The following is an 18,403-nucleotide window of genomic DNA, read 5'->3' on the forward strand; positions in this document are numbered from 1 at the left end:
CCTGAGGTTTCTACCGTTTTTTTTCCCCGTTAAAGGGGTTTTTTTGGGGAGTTTTTCCTTATCCGCTGCGAGGGTCATAAGGACAGAGGGATGTCGTATGCTGTAAAGCCCTGTGAGGCAAATTGTGATTTGTGATATTGGGCTTTATAAATAAAATTGATTGATTGATTGAACACAGACTGGCTGTAAAAAGTTTTAGAGCAGGTAACAGTCACAAGGAACTGAATAAAGCTCCCCTAACTCTTCTGCCTTTCACTATGATTATATAATTATACATATATATATATATATATATATATATATATATATATATATATATAATTTGTATTATTATTATTTTTTTATTTTTTTTTCCTACTGCTCTTTCACTGTCCCCTGCTCAGGTTATTACTGCATGGGTTAATGCACGGGTTGTTCCCGAACAGAGGAGTTGTGACTGTGACTGAAAGCTGACTGGAAGATGAATAACCACAGCACAGCCAAATTATCCTACTAAAATATGCCATAAAATGTGATATCAGGTAAAAGCAGAGTGAGCTAACTGGTGGCCTAAAGCTATGGATTTGCAATAGAATTAAGATATTAATAGGATAACGACCATTTTCCTCATAACAAAGGGATATAGATTCATGCAAATTCCAAATCCTCATGCTGAGGTGTTTCAGGTGTCATCTTCATTTTATAAATGTCTCTCATTAAATTTCTTTCTCACTTCTGTCTCACTTTCACTTTTCTTTTTGGAATAATGTTGTAATAAATTAGACAACACACTTCTTTAGTATGTGCTATAAAGGCAGACACGGAGAATGATTCACATCCGTATGAATTATTGGAAGGGTGTTTTCAATTTAATTAATGAACATAAAAGATGACTTCAAAATATTTGGTTGAACAGATAACTATAGGAGTTACTTTACTATATGTTTCAATGGAAAGCATCCAGGATTGTCTACTATTGTCTGCTAGAGACCCAGGGTGTAGCAGGGTTTAGGTGTTTAATGGCACATCATCCCTCTTAAGGCTGCCCTGACTGGGTATGGCCTGCATCATCACACGACCTGGCCATGACGCCCACTCAGAACAGAGATTTACTTTGCTTTGATATCTGTGTCTTTAAATGTAATCAAATGAAATGCTTAAAAGGAGACTTGATGCATCAGTGTTGGGCAAGAGACTGTGCTGGTGGAGGATACAGTCTGATGTAGTATGTTGATTTGAATGAAAAAAAAATCAAAAAGATGTCCAGAAATGTGTAAGGATTAATACTTTTACATGAAACACTTAATGCCTATGGCTTAAATTAAATAAGTAGTGTAAATATTAGATCTTTAATATCATAAACATTATTTAATGGCACAGGCAGATAATTGAACTTAAAAGCAGGACTGTTCTGTTAATTAATATGTTTGTTCACCCTTTTAGCTAAAAGAACACAGAATTTTATCCTAGGCTGTCTTTGATCGCAAGACCATGACAATAGCCATCCTTGAATCTCTCTCTCACTGTGCCGTTTTAGAGCCAAAGGTATCGACCAAAGGTATCGCCACGTTTCTTTCACGTTGGGCATCTTTTGTCTGAGACAGCCCATAATCACTCTGTGTATACCAGGCTGTACACATCCAGCAAACACAGGGAGCAACATTAATTATCATTTGCAGTTGTTTCTGGCAACCTAGTGAATTCAGGTCCAACTGTTTGTTTTGCTCTGTCTTTGGTCTCCACCAACTCCTTTAGCTAATCTGTGCTCCACTGTGTTCATCAGCAAGTTGCTAACTTTGTCTGTGTGCTCTTTGGTGCTTGGTATGTAGTGTAGAGTGGGTTCATCATCTGCCTGCTATGAGCAGAAACAAGGTTGACTAGGGTGACCATATTTTGATATCCAAAAAAGAGGACACTTGGCCCGGCCACGACATAGCCTACTTAAATGATACTCGCAGTTTACTCAAAGATGCCTTATCATTTTAATATATTTAAAATTGATATGTATGGATAGAAAATTCAGTTATATTACAAAATAATATCTCTCAAAGACAGAAATTCAGATAAGCCCCAATATGGGACACATACACACACTAGAGTGTGACGATCCGAGCCCAACGGTACCCGACGGGTCAGGCCGGTTTGGTCAAAAATGTGGCTATAAATTGTATTCGGGCTCGGGTCGGATTCGGTCAGCTTTCAGTGAAAATGTAGTGTAAAAATAAATAAAATCCTATTGTCTGTCCTGTTTATTGCTTGGGCACTGTTATTTACGTGACAACACCTGAACATAACACACACACAGACACACATTGGCTGTTTGTTTCTACCTCTCTCCTCGCTGGAAGTCTCGGACCTCCAGCCGCCCGCCTCCGCCTTGATTAAACACTGAAAATAAAATAAAAGAGGGAGACAGGTTTTTCCTATTTTACCTTATTTTGTTTTATTTCTCCCTCTCCCCTCGCTGGAAGCATCGGACCTCCCGCCTCCCGTCTCCCGTCTCAAACACGGAGGTCTCCCTCTCCGCTGAGCACACCCGGCCTGTTAAATAGCCTGTAACCGTAACAACTGTGTGACACAAACTCAGTGCTTTGGTCATTAAATAATGTCGGGCTCGGTTCGGGTTCGGACAGAAATATGCGGCCATGCCGCACTCAACAAACACACGGAAAACCGGACATTATCATCAGTTTATAAAAACCCCCCGGACGCCCCGGACGGGACGTGAAAAGTGGACATGTCCGGGCAAAAGAGGACGTTTGGTCAGCCTAAGGTTGACAGGAGTGGTGAGCTTGAACTAAAAGAGTAAGGTTTTGAGACCTAAAGCTTAAACTTTAACTTAAAAGTTAGCAAAGGATTTAACCAAAAATTTTAGTTTCCTCATGTGCTAGCCCTACAGGCCCGACAATGAGTCAGGAAATTTTATACCTGGTAGTCAGATTTTTTGGCACCACGCACCACAGAGCAACTTTCATGGGAATGAAGAGGGCCCTGCAACCAATGCTGTATCCAGTTTTCTTTATACACCCATGGCACAGCTCTGTAATATGTATAATTCATTACTGCTAATGTTTCTCTTGTTGATATCAGTCATGATAGGAGGAGGAGGAAACATCAAAGAGGCACGTTTGCTGTTGCCGCAGCTTGACCAAACTGGCCTCCATATTTTCTGTCCATAGGATGCATTTTCTCATCATGGCACTTTCAGACCCTCCGTTTGCCACTTTAAGCAGGTGCGGTAAAGGCATGTATCCACAGAATCCGTCATTTTCAAGCTTGTCATTTATTGTCTATATAAGCAGTTGTGTAATACATTCTGGTAGCACTGAATTGTGTTTCGAGAAACTGGGCGTCCGTCATTTGCATAAAGTTAAACTAGGCTCATTCATTTATTCATTTTCTGTAACCGCTTATCCTATTGGGGGTCGCAGAGGGGCTGGTGCCTATCCCAGCTGACACTGGGTGAGAGGCGGGGTACACCCTGGACAGGTCGTCAGACTATCACAGTGCTGACACATAGAGACAGACAACCATTCACACTCACATTCATGCCTACGGACAATTTAGTCACCAGTTAATCTGACGTGCATGTCTTTGGACTATGGGAGTACCCAGAGAATACACATGCTGACGCGGGGAGAACATGTAAACTCTGTTTAGAGGGACTCCTTTACCCCAGTTCGAACCAGGAACCCTCTTGCTGTGAATGCTAACCACTGCACCACCATGCTGCCATTAAACAGGGGCATCCACCACAACTTGACACCTCTGAAAACTCCTGAAAAACGTTTAAACTAGTGGTTAACGATCTAAGCAGGAGACAGATTCGGCAACTGCATGGATTATTCCTTGCCTCAAATGTTTCCAGAAACACAATTTGGCAACTATTTTTGTAAAATAAGAGAAAGTTTCCGAACTTGCCGCCATGTTTGTCGTGTATAAAATCTGGGAGCAGACAGCCCACATACCTAATGGCACGCCCATCAAGCGTCCAATGCTGGGAAACGGTGTGACCCCTTATGTCCAAAAATGCCCCTGTGGATACGTATCATAAGTATAAAGGTACTGATATTGGGGAATCGATTCCTGGCTCTGCTTCCTGACAATGCCAAACAATTTTTCTCACTGATCAGGCTCAAATCATTAAGTCTACGCCCATCTTATAACAATGACCTAGAACGCATATTGGAGAGCTGAGAAAAACTGCAGAATTGATGGTAATTCCCTTTGGGTTCATCAGGAGTCATTTTCCCATTGTTGATAAAAAATACAGTAGATGCCGGTGTGAACAATGCTGAATGTGCGCCCTTTACTTTTTGTTCTTGAGCCATTTTCGATTCTGTCTTGACTCAGATTTAACTCCCATTTGGACTCAGTCTGAACTTGATTTTGAAACTGCTCACTCCCACAGCATGACTACAGCCTGGATATTTATCAGTAACCAGTGGCATCTTGTTTGGGCCACAGATAACCTCTGTATGCACAGAAACATAATGAATACTATGAGGTGATTTAAACAGGGAAAACAATCAAATGGACACCTTATGATTCTGACTCATGCTTATTGTCTGTCACTAACTTGCATCCATCAGCCAATGCCCCCCCTCTTAACCAGTGAGCATAAAATTGCCTCAACATATGGCAAATGGAACTCTGGAGATATAGCAAATTCCCATTCTAATCCAATCAAAACATGATTACAACAAAAGCACACTCCAACAATGCACACTTGTCCTTCAGTTTCCTTTTGAGCCCGTATTCACTCGTGGAGCTGTGAGGAGAGAATAGGAATGTGTGATTATACTGTATAGAGCTGGTGAGGGGAGTGTGTCAAAGCGTGCATGCCACACAATGTGCCTGGAGAGATTGATGTTTTTGTCATCCACCTGCTTCAAAGCTGTAAAAAGCCGGCTGATGCAAATAGAGAAACCTAGCCAGGCAGGCTCACAAACAAAAGAGGGGGAACCTCACTGCTCCTCTTTGCACATCTGTTTTGGAGGAATATCTGAGGTTTCTGTTGTGACGCACACGGGGCTCAAATGAACACTGAATCTGAGTCTTGTGTCTGGGAGTGGGTAAGTGTTGAATGCCTTTTTGTTCTCTTAGGGAAATGGGAACAATTTAAGGCTTTTTTTGTGTGTTATTGAATACGATGCATCGGAACAGTGGCAGTGGAAGAAGGAAGCAGCAGCAGCAGCAGCAGCAGCACTCTTCCCTCCCTCTTTCTCTCTCTTTCTCTTCGGCTTTCTCGTCATGGAGAGCAAATCTGCAGGCGTGCAGCACAGCCGGCTTTAATGGCATTCCGCTTGCAAAAAGGGCGTCAAAATGTAGCATCAGAGGATAGCAGAGGGGCAGATGCATATAGGCGGTGAGCTCTCTGTCGTCTTCTGTCTCTGTCTGCTTCTCCTTCTCTCTCTCTCTGTGTCTGACCGCTCTCCCTTCCGCTGCCTCCAGCGCCGGGCTCCGTCTGGGAGAGGAATGATCTATGGTGCTTTGTTTATCACTGGCCATGGTCACTTCTCTGGAATGCAATTGGCTGGAACTACACCGTGTGGGTCCTGCACCCTGCGTCTCTCTCTCTCTCTCTCGCTCTCTCTCTCTCTCTCCCTCTCCTTTCCTCTCTCTCTCTCTCTTTGAAGCAAGACATGAGCAGGGGTGCCTTGTCCGACGTGCCTTTTTATCTCTCTCTCTCGTTCCTTTTTTTTCTCTCTTTGTGGCGTTTTGCATGTATCTGAATGATAATGGGACATATTGTTCCCTGGACCGGTGATTGATTGAATGGCTTGACAGCAAAAATGTGTTGAAGACATTCAGGAATTTGTGCATGCCTCGTAGATTATCTTAGGTTTTGTCCTTTTTGAGCACCATTTTGAATATGTCTTTTTTTGTGTCTGTTTTTTTATGTTTAATCTGAATAATGTATTGCATGATTTCTGACCACAGTGGGAGGGTTTGCAGCTTTTATTCTCATTTCTATCTCAAGAAATGTATTGCCACAAGTTGGAATTTTTGTGCTCCTGATAGACAAAGCATCTTCTGTTTAAATTTGGATGGGGGAAACATCTGTTATGTGTCAGCACATTTGTCAAAAAACGCTCACGAGCAGACACGCATTTACAAAAACTCACTTTCGGTCCTTTAAAGTCTTGGATCTTGTACACAAAATACCAGCATTTCTTTCTTTTCATACCTGTTACCTTACATATAAAAGTTACTGATATATTAAACCAGTAAAAATTAATCAACTTTCTTTTTTGGCCTTTACTGTACATATCCACAATACCAGTGTCTTTCCTTAGGGTCCATATCAGCTCCTTTTTTAATATCCAGTGCATGCATAAGGGTGTATGTTTGGCTCAAGCTGAATCCATGACGTGTGCTTATTACCTGGCACACACACTGATGTGACAACATGCTGATTCTGCCTTTACATGCATTACTATAGAATATCACGTCTTTCCGCAAAGACAAATTGCAGCCACCAACTATCACTTTTTTCTCCAAGTATGTTTACGAGTGCGTGTGTGTGTTTGTGTCTGAGTGTGTGTTGCCAGATAAGTGGGAGCGCGGTGTGTGAAGTCTTAGCCGTGGATTACAGGCCTCACAGATAGGCTTGTATCCAGACTGCTGTCTGACATGAGTTGATGGGATTACAGGAGGCGGGTGTCTGTCCTGCTGCCACCCACCACCCCACCCCATCCCTCCATGGATAGAGGAGACACAAGGTGGAACTGAGGGTCACTGCGTGTGCGTGCGTGTGTGTGTTTGTGTGTGTGTGTGTGTTTGTGTTTATAATAACATTAGACCACTATGCTGATACTTACATGTACTTTTATTTTAAATTTAGGCTGCGAACAGCTCATTTTATGCAACGTTAGGTGCAAAATTAAGTACGTTGGACTGCATCTACGGTAAAGGAAAAAAACAGTGAAAAGAAAATACATAACTGTGTATGTTTTCTTTTGAAGGTTAGTCTGTGCAATTTGTGAATCTGATTTTTTGACACAGGTCAAAAAAAGAATCTCTATTTAAGTACTACTAACTGCAGGTTTTACAAACTGTCGAGTAGAGTTCAAAGGTTGGTCGATTTATCGACTAGTTTATCAACAGAAAATTGGTTGATTAATCGGTCAGTTGTTGAGTCAACCAAAAAATTGCAAATATTTGCTGGTTCCAGCCTCTTAAATACTAATTAAATAATACGATATTGTGATATGAGACCAGATATCGTCTTAGATTTTGGATATGGTAATATCGTAAGTGTTGTCTTTTCCTGGTTTTACAGACTTGGTTTTACAGTAAAGTGCTGTAGTTTTCAGAATTTAGGGACTGTAAGTTATTTATGAGGGGGGAGGGGTGGTGCAAAAAAAGTGAGGCATGTCAAATAGTTTTTTAAGCACTTGGGAGGGATTTATGTTTTTTATTTTGGCGTAGTGGAGGGGCATACAAATTTAGGATTGTATTTTATATTTATTTTACTGCAGAATTTTAAAGAAGAAAATGTCTTCTGAACCCACATGTGGGTGCCAAAATTTCACCATTTATCAGAGACAGAAACTGTAAAAACAGGAATTATCGTTGGATTTTCAAATTTCCAACGATCCTTGGACACATCATGTGTGATGAATGCTTCCATCAGAAAAAAGGCATAGCCAAATCTGAGCTTAAAATAGTGACATTTAATCAAAATCACTTTCAAATCACAATTAAAATTTGGCAAAAATAAACCATTTGCATTAACTAACCAGCATACACGACCAGTTAAAAAAAAAAGGCTTTTTTTTCAACACAAAGATTTTATCTTAAATTTTTAACTTTTAACTTTCAAACACCAAAGAGTAAGTTTTTAAAATTGAACAACTAATTTATGGTAGGGGGCGGGGGGGGGGTGGCTCCAGAAAAAATATTTGTACCTTCGAGAAAGGTAAGAAAAAAAAAGAAGTCACACTCCAGCTACCCCCCTCCTCTGATGAATAAAGAACAGTCCCTTACCAGACTATTCTAGCTGTTCTAATAATGGCCTTTACTCACATAGTCATTATATCTACACTACTGATTATGATTGTAATAAGCCTACTATATCGACACAATACTGAAAATATTGTGGTATTCAATTTTCTTCATATCGCCCAGCCCTACTTTGGAGGTTGGGACTATTTGTCAGGACAAAATATTTTAGGATATGACTTTTGACTCTCAGAACTTGTGATAGACATTTTTCAGTTTTTGATATTTTATTGATTAAACGATAAATTAATTTGGCCGCCACCTTACTCTTGAGTGTGATTATGTAAAGCCTCCTGTATCAGTCTCAGCCTAATCTGTGTGTATTATTGTGTTTAATAATGTGTTGATTTGGCAGCCCTGTTAGGGAACGCAAAGCATTTACATGTAGAGGCCAATAAAAGGATCGATACAGACAGCAGGGAAGTTTTCTGAGAAAAAGCACATTGTGTGTGCTTCCTCACTGACCCCCTTTTTCGATTCAGCACTTTATTTTATCACCAAACACCACAGGATCCATCCCTCCCCACTATACCTCGACGTCCTCGTTACTTTGGGCAAATCACAGACATCCTTATCTATTGATACCATCCAGATAATTTCATAATCTAAGCCAGGGCTCGTCTCTGTGCCGGAACCAAGGATGTGGATGCAATGCAAGTCCACTTGAGCTGATTAGTGTGTGAAGTGTGCTTGTTAGGCATACTGTGAAGTGTGCTTGTTATATATCCAGCCCTCACGCTTGATTACTGCTGGCGCTTTACTACCGACGGCTGTGTACAGAGACACTGCTGGGATGTGATGTGTCCGGTGACTAATGGAAAATAGGGAAATATTAGAAGCTCCTGTTTTGAAAACACGAACAGGAAATTGGATGAAATTTAAATGACACGTGGCACACATATCTACGCTCTGAATCTGGCTAATAAACTACGTATTAGTAAATTATAACGTCTTCCAGTAATCTAATGTATTCTCTAAAAAAAAATCTACCACCTTATTTAACTTTATTCTCCTCCCTACATGTGCTTCTACTCTCTTTTTCTCACCCTCTTTTGTACTTGGCAAAGCTTAAGTAGTGCCAATTGAATATGTTATTCCATATGCTGTATTATTGGGCATGCTCTTCCATAATGCATGCATTTCAACACCAATCCCTCAGTAATTGTGCGACTGAATCGAATACGGGTTTGAAATACAATGCGAATATTTCGGGGGAGGGTGAAATAGCCTGCTGTGATTCTCCATCTGGCCTGTGCAGTATTGGAATGGACCATCCTCCTTTACCATGCCGGCCCAGAGTAAGCTTCACTTTAAAGGATCAATTCTTTTATTATTGAAGTCGGTCTCGGTAGTGCAGGCTAATACATTCTGCATTGATCTCACCACCACCCCACTCCCCAAAACCTTTATTGCCATTCCTTCCAGCGAGGCTCGCATTTAAAAAGATATCTTCGGCAGAATAAAGATTTTACAAAGTGACTGGAGGACAAATAAGCCTATAAACTGGGGTATTCACATCTTAGTGGGAAGGAAAGACAGGGGGAGAACGAGGAGTCGGAGTTGCCAGCAGGCATTTTGAATATCATTACCAGCTTTGCGGGGAGAAATTGAAATCATGAGCATAAGGAAAGTACCTGGTAATTAAAAGTGTCTCGCTGCGCCAAGGCTTTGATACCTGCTCAAGAAAGTATATGGCAGTGTGTTCCTGCCTGGGTGTAGATACTGTGGCTGCACAAATTTTCGGTGAGGTTTGACATAAAGCAGAGGATGTGAGAGTGTGTTTTGCTCCTTTTTTCCCCCCTCTGTCTGGAGGATGTCTGTTGATGACAAGCTGTACAGTGTGTGTGTGTGTGTGTGTGTGTGTGTGTGTGTGTGTGAAAGCAGCCATGGATTGCTGTGGGTTGTGGCTCTATCTCTTATTACTATGCACATTCCACTGACTAGACCTGCTTAGTCTCCAGGTGATGTTTGCCATGAGCGCTCAGGCTGAGTAGGAGTAATGTGTGCTTAAATTCATTAATCATTTGCCACTTTCCCAAATCATATGCATCAGCACGGTTTATCAATTAGAATTTATTCTAAGGAAGAAAAACACATGCTACCACCATGTTTTAACCGAGCGTGTCTCAGGGTTTGTGGCCTGTGGAGCGGCCACAAACAGTTCGACGTGGCTGTATCAAAATCAAACCCCGAAGCATGCGTGCCAGACCCTTATTGAACAAATTTGCGCCAGTGAAGCCAGCAGTTGAGGACATTAATGATCTGGACCCACTGGGGTCTGGTGCTCCGCGCCCACAGGCTAGCCGCTCGATCCCCAATCAATAGCTTTTTATTAAAATTGTTTGCGAGGCAACACAAATCCATATTGTTTTGCCTCGGACAGGGGCGCCCATGTGAAATATGTCGGACATATTTATATATTTTTTTCCAGATGAATGCGGAAAATGATTGGTTGATATGCATGAGAAAAAAACAGAGGGGCAGTGGTTTGGCATTATTGGAATATCCATTTCAACATTGATTTTCATAAGAGATGCATTTGTGATTATCTTATTTTCTCTTCCCTCAATGAGGTTGAATTACATATCATATTATCCCTGGTATTAAGGCAAAATTAATAACACAAGTAATTATAATACTTATGTCTAATGATATGCTACGAGGGCCCTATTGATTCAGTCGAGATGCATCTAGGGGAAATGGCTTGGAGCTTTGCCTGACGACAGGCGCTGCCAGTGTGCTCGGCTCGCTGTGTGGAGTGGGCAAAATAAGATCAACAGCAGAACACAAGCCTCAATCCGCGATCCACCTTCAGTGTCATTTCATACTTAAAATCCAATCTGCAGCCGATGATTAAGCTTTGTTATCTTATCTGCTTTCACCTGCTTCCTCATAACGTGCCACAAATGTAACCCTGTGACGCTAGTTAGTCCAGGCACTGATTGTATCTGAAGTTTGGATTTATTCAACAGTATGTCCCTCTGCGTTGCACTGCTATATTTCTTTCTGCTTTTTGAATCATATGAGGATAAACAAGACAGGACAGCCATGGATTTCTTTTTTTTTGTTGCTAAATTGCAGAGTGACAGAAAATACACAAAACAAAGAATCACAATAAATTCTGGAAGACCTTTTTTTGCACCTTTATTAGATTACCGTGATGTGCTCTTCATGAATACTCCTGCCCAGTGTCTAAAACGTTTATTTTCTGTACTATTGTTATTGCTGAGTGGCCATCTCATGTGCCAAGTGGTTGATTTTTTATATATATATATATATATATAAATCAATCCTCGGCCAGGTTCCTGCTTGTACATGCATCTATAGAAATGTATCAGATGTAAAGGTGGAGATTTTGGGGGGGGAAACAGGGGACACTTCCCCTCCAATATTTGAAACATGCATTTATCCCCCACGAACAACATCATCAGAGTACCACGGGACTTTTATTTTGACAGAATTAAAGACATCTCCGCATTAAAATGATGCAGGAAAGGCACAAATTTGTACGTAAAAACCAGTATGCAGGAAGTTAGGCATTCGACGCTCTATATTTCCTGAGGGAGGATCCCCAACCTCCCCTGTGTGCCCCCCGCCCTACGCCTTTGTCAAGTGCGTAGATTTCGGTCGTAAGGGACATGTCCCCCTCAATAAAAACATGAAAGTATCAGATAACTTTTATTTTGATTAATTCTAAGACATTTCCACCTGAAATTGATGCAGACCCACCAATGTTGAAAAGAAATCTATGCCATGGAATTTACAAATGTTGGTTTCCTCAGTTAGGACAGAGCTTTTGAATATAATGCTCCTCCCACTTGGAACAAAGCAGAGAAGGACATGAACTTGTCTTTGGTCTCTTTTATTCTTCCAATTTATTGTTTTTACTTAATTAGACAGTTTCAGAAAGTATAGTGCTTGTGTATGCACCCTAACTGGAGGTCATTTGACTCTTTTGTAGTACGTGGCGGTTATGTTGTCTGTGTTGTTTGTGCTGTTCTTAAGCTGCCGTCTTGGCCATGTCTCTCTTGAAAAAGTCTTTTGCCTGTTAAATAGGTGAAATGAAAAGCCGGAGGAAAAAAAGTCTGAGATGTGTGAAAGAGTTTGAAGAAAAGGTGAAAATTTGGCTTTGTTGGTTTCCACATCAGGCTGAAGGCAACTCACCAGCAAAAACACCATCACAAAATGTTGCACTATCTTGTAGATGTATGTCAAGCTGAGGCAGGCAATGGAAAACATGGAGCTGTTAGATGTGCGTGTCTGTCAGATTGTAATGTTGAGAGGAAATGCATCACAGAGTTTGTTGTACTTACCTGTGTGGCTTGTATTTCATGCATTTTAAATATGTCTTGCCTCAAGAAATTCTTCAGCTTTTGTGCAGATCTGATCCACCTTGACCTAACGTGGGTACTCGTACATTTAATGTAAAGACAGAATAATTAGTCAACATATTGTCTGTTGCTCCAACATTAGCCCTTTTTGTTCACCAAAAGGGAAGACAGGTGAGAGGACAGTGAGGTGCAGTTGCGAAGACCCACCAAAAGAGGGCAACATGATGTCAGAATTGTCCCCCCACCACCTCCACCACTACCTCCTTCCATAGCAGAGTGCAAGCCAGTGAACAGGGAAGAGGGTGGGGTGGGATGGAATGTGTGTGTGTGTGTGTGTGTGTGTGTGTGGGGGGGGTTGGATTGTAGGTGCTGGGTTAAACGTGTAAGTAATAATAATTTACATTTACGCCTGGAACGGCTTCCCCTGCGCTGTCAGTCTGCAGTTCAAAGCTCTCTTCCACTCTCCTGGCAACAAAGCCAGCCGTCTTGTCACGCAGGCGCCAGATAGTGCGGCGGAGTGGATGAAGTTCTTCACAGTCAAGGTGTCATTATGGAAGACCTTGCCTCGGTGCGGCGGCCCGCTTCAAAAAACAAAAGGGATGGTGGTGCTGTGGGGTAGAGAAGGGGGGAAATTAAATATGCCACTCTCCCTTCTTTCACTCGTCGTCCTCGCTCGGAAGCGGGAGTTCCAGACCCCTAAACGTGGCTTTGGGCCTGAGCCAAGGACGCTCAGATGCAGAACAGCTTCATGATGCTGAGTTGATTTTGAATTTTTATTTTGATTTGACAGATATGCATTGGCTCTCTCACTTGGTAACCATTTTCTCTTCCCCTCACCCTTTGATGAGGTGAGGCACAGTGGCCGACACTTATTGAAAAAGGCACCAAAGAGCAGTTAATAGATCACACCTTTTGCCATCCCTTGTTTTTGGGCTGTAAAAATCCCACAGCCCATTTGTTCTATGATGTGACAGCATTGATGATAGGATGACAGATGTCTTACCAGCCCACCCCTCAGTGCCAACAACCACCCCGCTCCCTCCCTCCTTCCCCCGATACACGCACGCTGAAACAGTTTGCCCCCGTTCGGCTGGGGAGTCGACCGCAGAGCACAGCTGCATTGCTCCAGCATGGCGGAGCCCCCTTAACCCGACCCCCCTCTGGAAACCTTCCCTCCTCTTCCTCCCTCTGCTCCCCTCCGGAGGAGAGAGTGATAGGCCTCTTTGGCACAGCGCTGGCTCTTTGTTCCCTGCCAGGTCGGCTGCAGGAGGCAGGGTCAGCTGTAATTCACGCTCTGGCCAGTAGAGGACGACGTGCCCTGCGTGGCAGCAGGGGCACAGGGCCTGCTGGAGGAGAAGCAGGGAAGCTTTGGTGGTGACATATATTGTTCTTATTAAAACCAGCTGCTTATATCTTACACTAGTATTTGTTAGCAGTTATTAATGGGCACAAGGCCTAATTACATGTATTGTAATTGGTTTCACATGCAACAGTGTGGTGGTAACAACTGTAATGCATGATACTGTAACACTGCGTGTAGAACAATTCAATTAGGTTGGACATGCTGTACAATTAGACTTATGGAATTCAGCAGGAAGTGACTTGCAAGCGCAGAGATGCAGGGATCTAGAGCTGGGTTCAATGATCAGTTAGTTATGTGATACTTAACTTACAGCTCACGGGCCAAATCTGGCCCTAAAAAGGGTGCCGACCATTTTCTAAATCACAATTAAAATAAATTAAATTACAATGAGAATTTTTTTTGTTGCACTTTGAATGTAAATAAGGTGCTAGAGTGCATAAAAAAATCATCAAAATAGAGCTTGTTTGACCCCCACAGAGGTCCAGGCTAAGCCCCAAATGTCCTCAAATCCCAGAAACGCCCCTGCATGCACCTGACCTATGCGGGACTACTGCTACTGGATTTGTCTCTTGGTGAAGATGGGTGGGACAGTAAATGTCAAAAGATTGAATCCAGGCAATTCATTTATTATATATACTCAGAAATATTACTATGTCATTTCATCAATAATTGGCCCCTTGCAAAAGTGGCCCCCGGACAAAGCCAGTTGTGTGTCCCCAGATTAGCTGATCGTCAGAAAATTATTAAAAAGCTATTATGATAATCAACGAATCATCGAGTCATTTTTTAAAGCAGAAAAGCTGAACTTTCTTTGTGTTTTGCTTCATGTATTTGAAAATCAGCCGCTCTTCGTGCTTTTAGATCAGTACAAATTTAATATCCTTGGCTTTTGGACTCTTAATCAGACAAAACAAGTACTAATACTTGTACTTGTTTGGGCTGTTGGAAATTGTGAAAGGCATTTTCACCTTTTTTCTGACAGGTACAAACCAAACAATAAATCAATGACTTGAGAAAATAGTTGTTAGATTAATTAGTAATGAAAGTAATTGTTAGTTGCAGCCTTACATCATTTTCATTCTGTGTGTCTGCTCGCATGTCAAGTACGTGGAGTGCAGGTTTCAGACATTTAGCATTATGAATTGCTTGGGTTTTGGACTCTTTGTAAAAGTCACTTTCAGCTTTTAGGAATTGTGATGGCCATTTTTCATAATTTTCTGGTGTTTAATGAAGCAAACATTTTATCACTAAATTAAGAAAATAATCAGGTTAATTGATAGTGAAAACAATCTCGAGCTGCAGCCCTACAGGGAGCATTTTCATTCTGTGTCTTTCTGTCAGCAAAGGCCAACGAGTGCAGGGCTGAAACATTCAGCATCTAACCATCACTGTGATTTGCTGCTATTTGTTGCCTGAAAAACAAAAAACAAAATGGACTTGCAAAACCGTGCCAGGTCTCGTCCTGACACTCGGCTGACCTCCCTGACTGTCACACACACACACACACACACACACACACACACACACACACACACACTGTTGTTTCTGCAGCTCTCTACTCCATCTGCACTATCTGCATCTTCTCCTGTAATATTCCTAATCCCACGCACACTACACAGGCAACAGCAGGTGCGTTTAGGCACACTGTATGTAAAACAAACTCTTTCTTATCGTACGAACATTCGAAACAAACAAACTCATTAGAAATACACATCCTCCTCCTCTTTTTGTTCTTTGTGATATTTTATCTAGGCTAATGTGGTATGGATATTCAGCGCAGACTTCTGCTGAAGTCGTCATTTCGCTTCACCAACATACACTGTGTGAGCGCACATTTATTATTATTGCCTTTTTTTTTTTTTCCCTTCTTGGCCAGGTTTTTGTAGAACATTTAGCTAATTGATTATCACATGCCTTGGCCTTATCAGCAAACCGTTATTTTGTAAATGAATATTCAAGAGAGATTTCTCCTCTCTTTGCCTTTGTAGTACATTATTTGTGGACAAAATATGCAAACATAGAGAAAGGCAGCTTGCTTTTCTGCCTCACTGCCTAATTACATTTTGCGCTTGCACCTATACAGAGACACGGCGTGTATTTATAGCGGAGGAGAATGAATTCACACACTCCCCCGGCTGCAATCGTATGCCAGGCATCTGCTTATGAAGTGGCTCTTTCTCCGGGATGGTTCTGCAACTGCTCCCCCCCACCGCCCCCCCCACACACACACCTTCTACAAGAGGAAAAGAGAGATTGAGCTTGGGAGAAAGAGAGAAAGAAGAGACAGAAAGGAGCTTAATCGCTCCTGTCTGTTTCATGCCCCCCCCCCTGCCACATTCACAAACCCCTCAAAAATCCACCGCCTGGCTCATCTTCTGTGTGATCAATTTGACTTGTTTATGTTTATGCGCCGTCGTTCTTGTCGTCGTCGCCATCTTTGTGAGGAGCCCTGTCGGGGGAGAGGAAATGGATGGCAGCGGCAGAGGGGATGAGAGGAAAAAGAAAAAGAGGAGAAGGAAGGGAAGGATGGACTGACAGGTGGAGACGGCGGGATGGGTTGGTGGTGGGGGGGGATCAGAGAGTGAGGGATGGAGTGACACGGAGGGGATTTGACAGACAGAAAGCAAGAGAGAGGATGGAGAGGGAGTGTGGTTTATCTGCGACATCCCTTGTCATCATATATGTAGATGCCTTTTGAAGTTTGCAGTGTGTTCCTGCGCCTGCTAATGTTCCGTGCACCCGCGCGCTAGATTGACTAAAAAACCCCGAGCACCTTACTGCGCCCAGTTAGGCTGCGGCGGCTAATCGTTCTTGGCAGAACATACTCTGCTTTAATTTTAGCCATAATGACGACGAGAGGGGCGAAATGATACTTTAAAGAGCAGAGGAGAGTGGAGGCAAAAAAAAGAAGAAGAGGGGAATGAAAAGAGTGAAAAAAGGACAGAGAGAAGAGAAGAGAGGGAGAGCGAGTGAGAGAAGCTGTGAAGGTGATTAGTTGTACTGGCGGATCTTGGCGGTGGAGGAGGTTGGAACACTAATCCTTGCTTTGGTTGGAGACATTTTCGCGCAGTAGGTCCCTTCTTCCCGCCCCCCTCTCAATTTTAAGCCCCGTGTCAAGCTCAAGCCCTTCTTTTCCAGCGCTCACTTGCTCTCATTTCCTCTGCCTTCTGGCAAGCCCTGCTATTTATAAGAAAAATCATTTTTCTTTCTCTCTCCCTCTCTCCCTCTCTTTCTCCTTTAATTCTTTCCTGGCGTATTTGATTTTCTGCCCTGCTTAGAGAAGGTGCCCAGATGAGTGGCAGCCAGCCAGGCCTCGTCTCTTTTCCCGCTCTTCCTCGCTCTCCTCCTCTTCCTCATCCTCCCTCACATGTGGCTTTTAACAGGGTCTGCCGTCAGCGCACAAACACATATCAAATTTACATTGAATAACAGTAGCGGGCTGCTGCTGTTGTATATTGATGACTAGCTCACGTTCGAAAGCATTCCTTCCGTTTTGCATAACCAGTGTAGCAATGTGAATTGGCCCTCTGCCCAGACAATAAGCCATAGATTTTACAGTATGACATCATTTATCCAGTGCATTATTTGATTGTTTTGGCTGGTTTCTAATTTGATGGATCTTGCTGTTGTCTCTTAAAATCATCAGCATCACTTTTTCTGCTTAATCCGTTCGGCTGAAAAAAGGGAGGAAAATATATGTATTTAGCACACGGCAGCTGCTGGAAGCCTCACTAAAACTACGACTGCTTTAAATGCACGTATCGAGCTACGTTAATCAGGACAAAATAGCATATATTGTAGCTTTGGCCTGCCTCACTGCATATAAAGAAAACTGCACTTTTCACATTTACATTCATGCCAAACACTCCAGGGCCTGTCAATGCTTGGGGCCAGATATCATCCAAACTGCCATTGATTTGTTTGTCCTTTGGCCCTTTTCCATGGTTTGGGAAATGAATCATGGCTTCTTTTTTTGTTGTTGTTCGTCTTGGCATCATCTGTTTAATCCATACACTCCTCGTTTTCCATAAATAACAGGGCAGAACTCGGCTTGGACCGGCTTGTAACGCTGAGTGCTTTTGTTCTCAAAAGGATGACAGCAGTGCTCGAGGTGCTTCACACACAGACACAGACACAGACACACACACAAAAACACATCCTTAACAGCGCTTTTAGAGGTAAATTCAATTTAGAGAGCACCGAAAAGATACACTTCCATATCTGCAAGGCTACGAGTTCAAATTTCACAATGTATGCAAGGCAATAACTGAGGAACACATGGACGTTTGAATCACGGAACGAACTCATCAACTGTTGAATAAAGCAGTTTAAAAGGTTTAAGTTACACAGGTCTTACTGTATTCATAACCTTTCTGCTCCTCTCTTAGTTCTTGCTCAGTTTCTCCTTTCCCCTGCAACAGTGGGCAAAATTAATTTCCCTGACCTTTGCATGGCCCGAACAGCATGGGGTCAAATTCCAACGTTCATTATGAAGCCGTTTTATTTCACTATAAAATATGTGCAACTGGATAACGAGAGCTTGGGGAATCCAAGTATAGATTTTTATTTCATGATCCTGGGAAAAAAAAAGAAGAAAATAATTAAAAGAAAATAAACAGCCACCTGATCAGATGGGGGGGTTGAAACAGTAACTTTAAGAAATGACTTGAAGTGGTGGGGCTTTTCTAATGAGAGTGTGTGTGTGTGTGTGTGTGTGTGTGTG

Source organism: Epinephelus moara, chromosome 19 (genome assembly GCF_006386435.1).
Source record: "Epinephelus moara isolate mb chromosome 19, YSFRI_EMoa_1.0, whole genome shotgun sequence".
NCBI classification, from domain to species: domain Eukaryota; kingdom Metazoa; phylum Chordata; class Actinopteri; order Perciformes; family Serranidae; genus Epinephelus; species Epinephelus moara.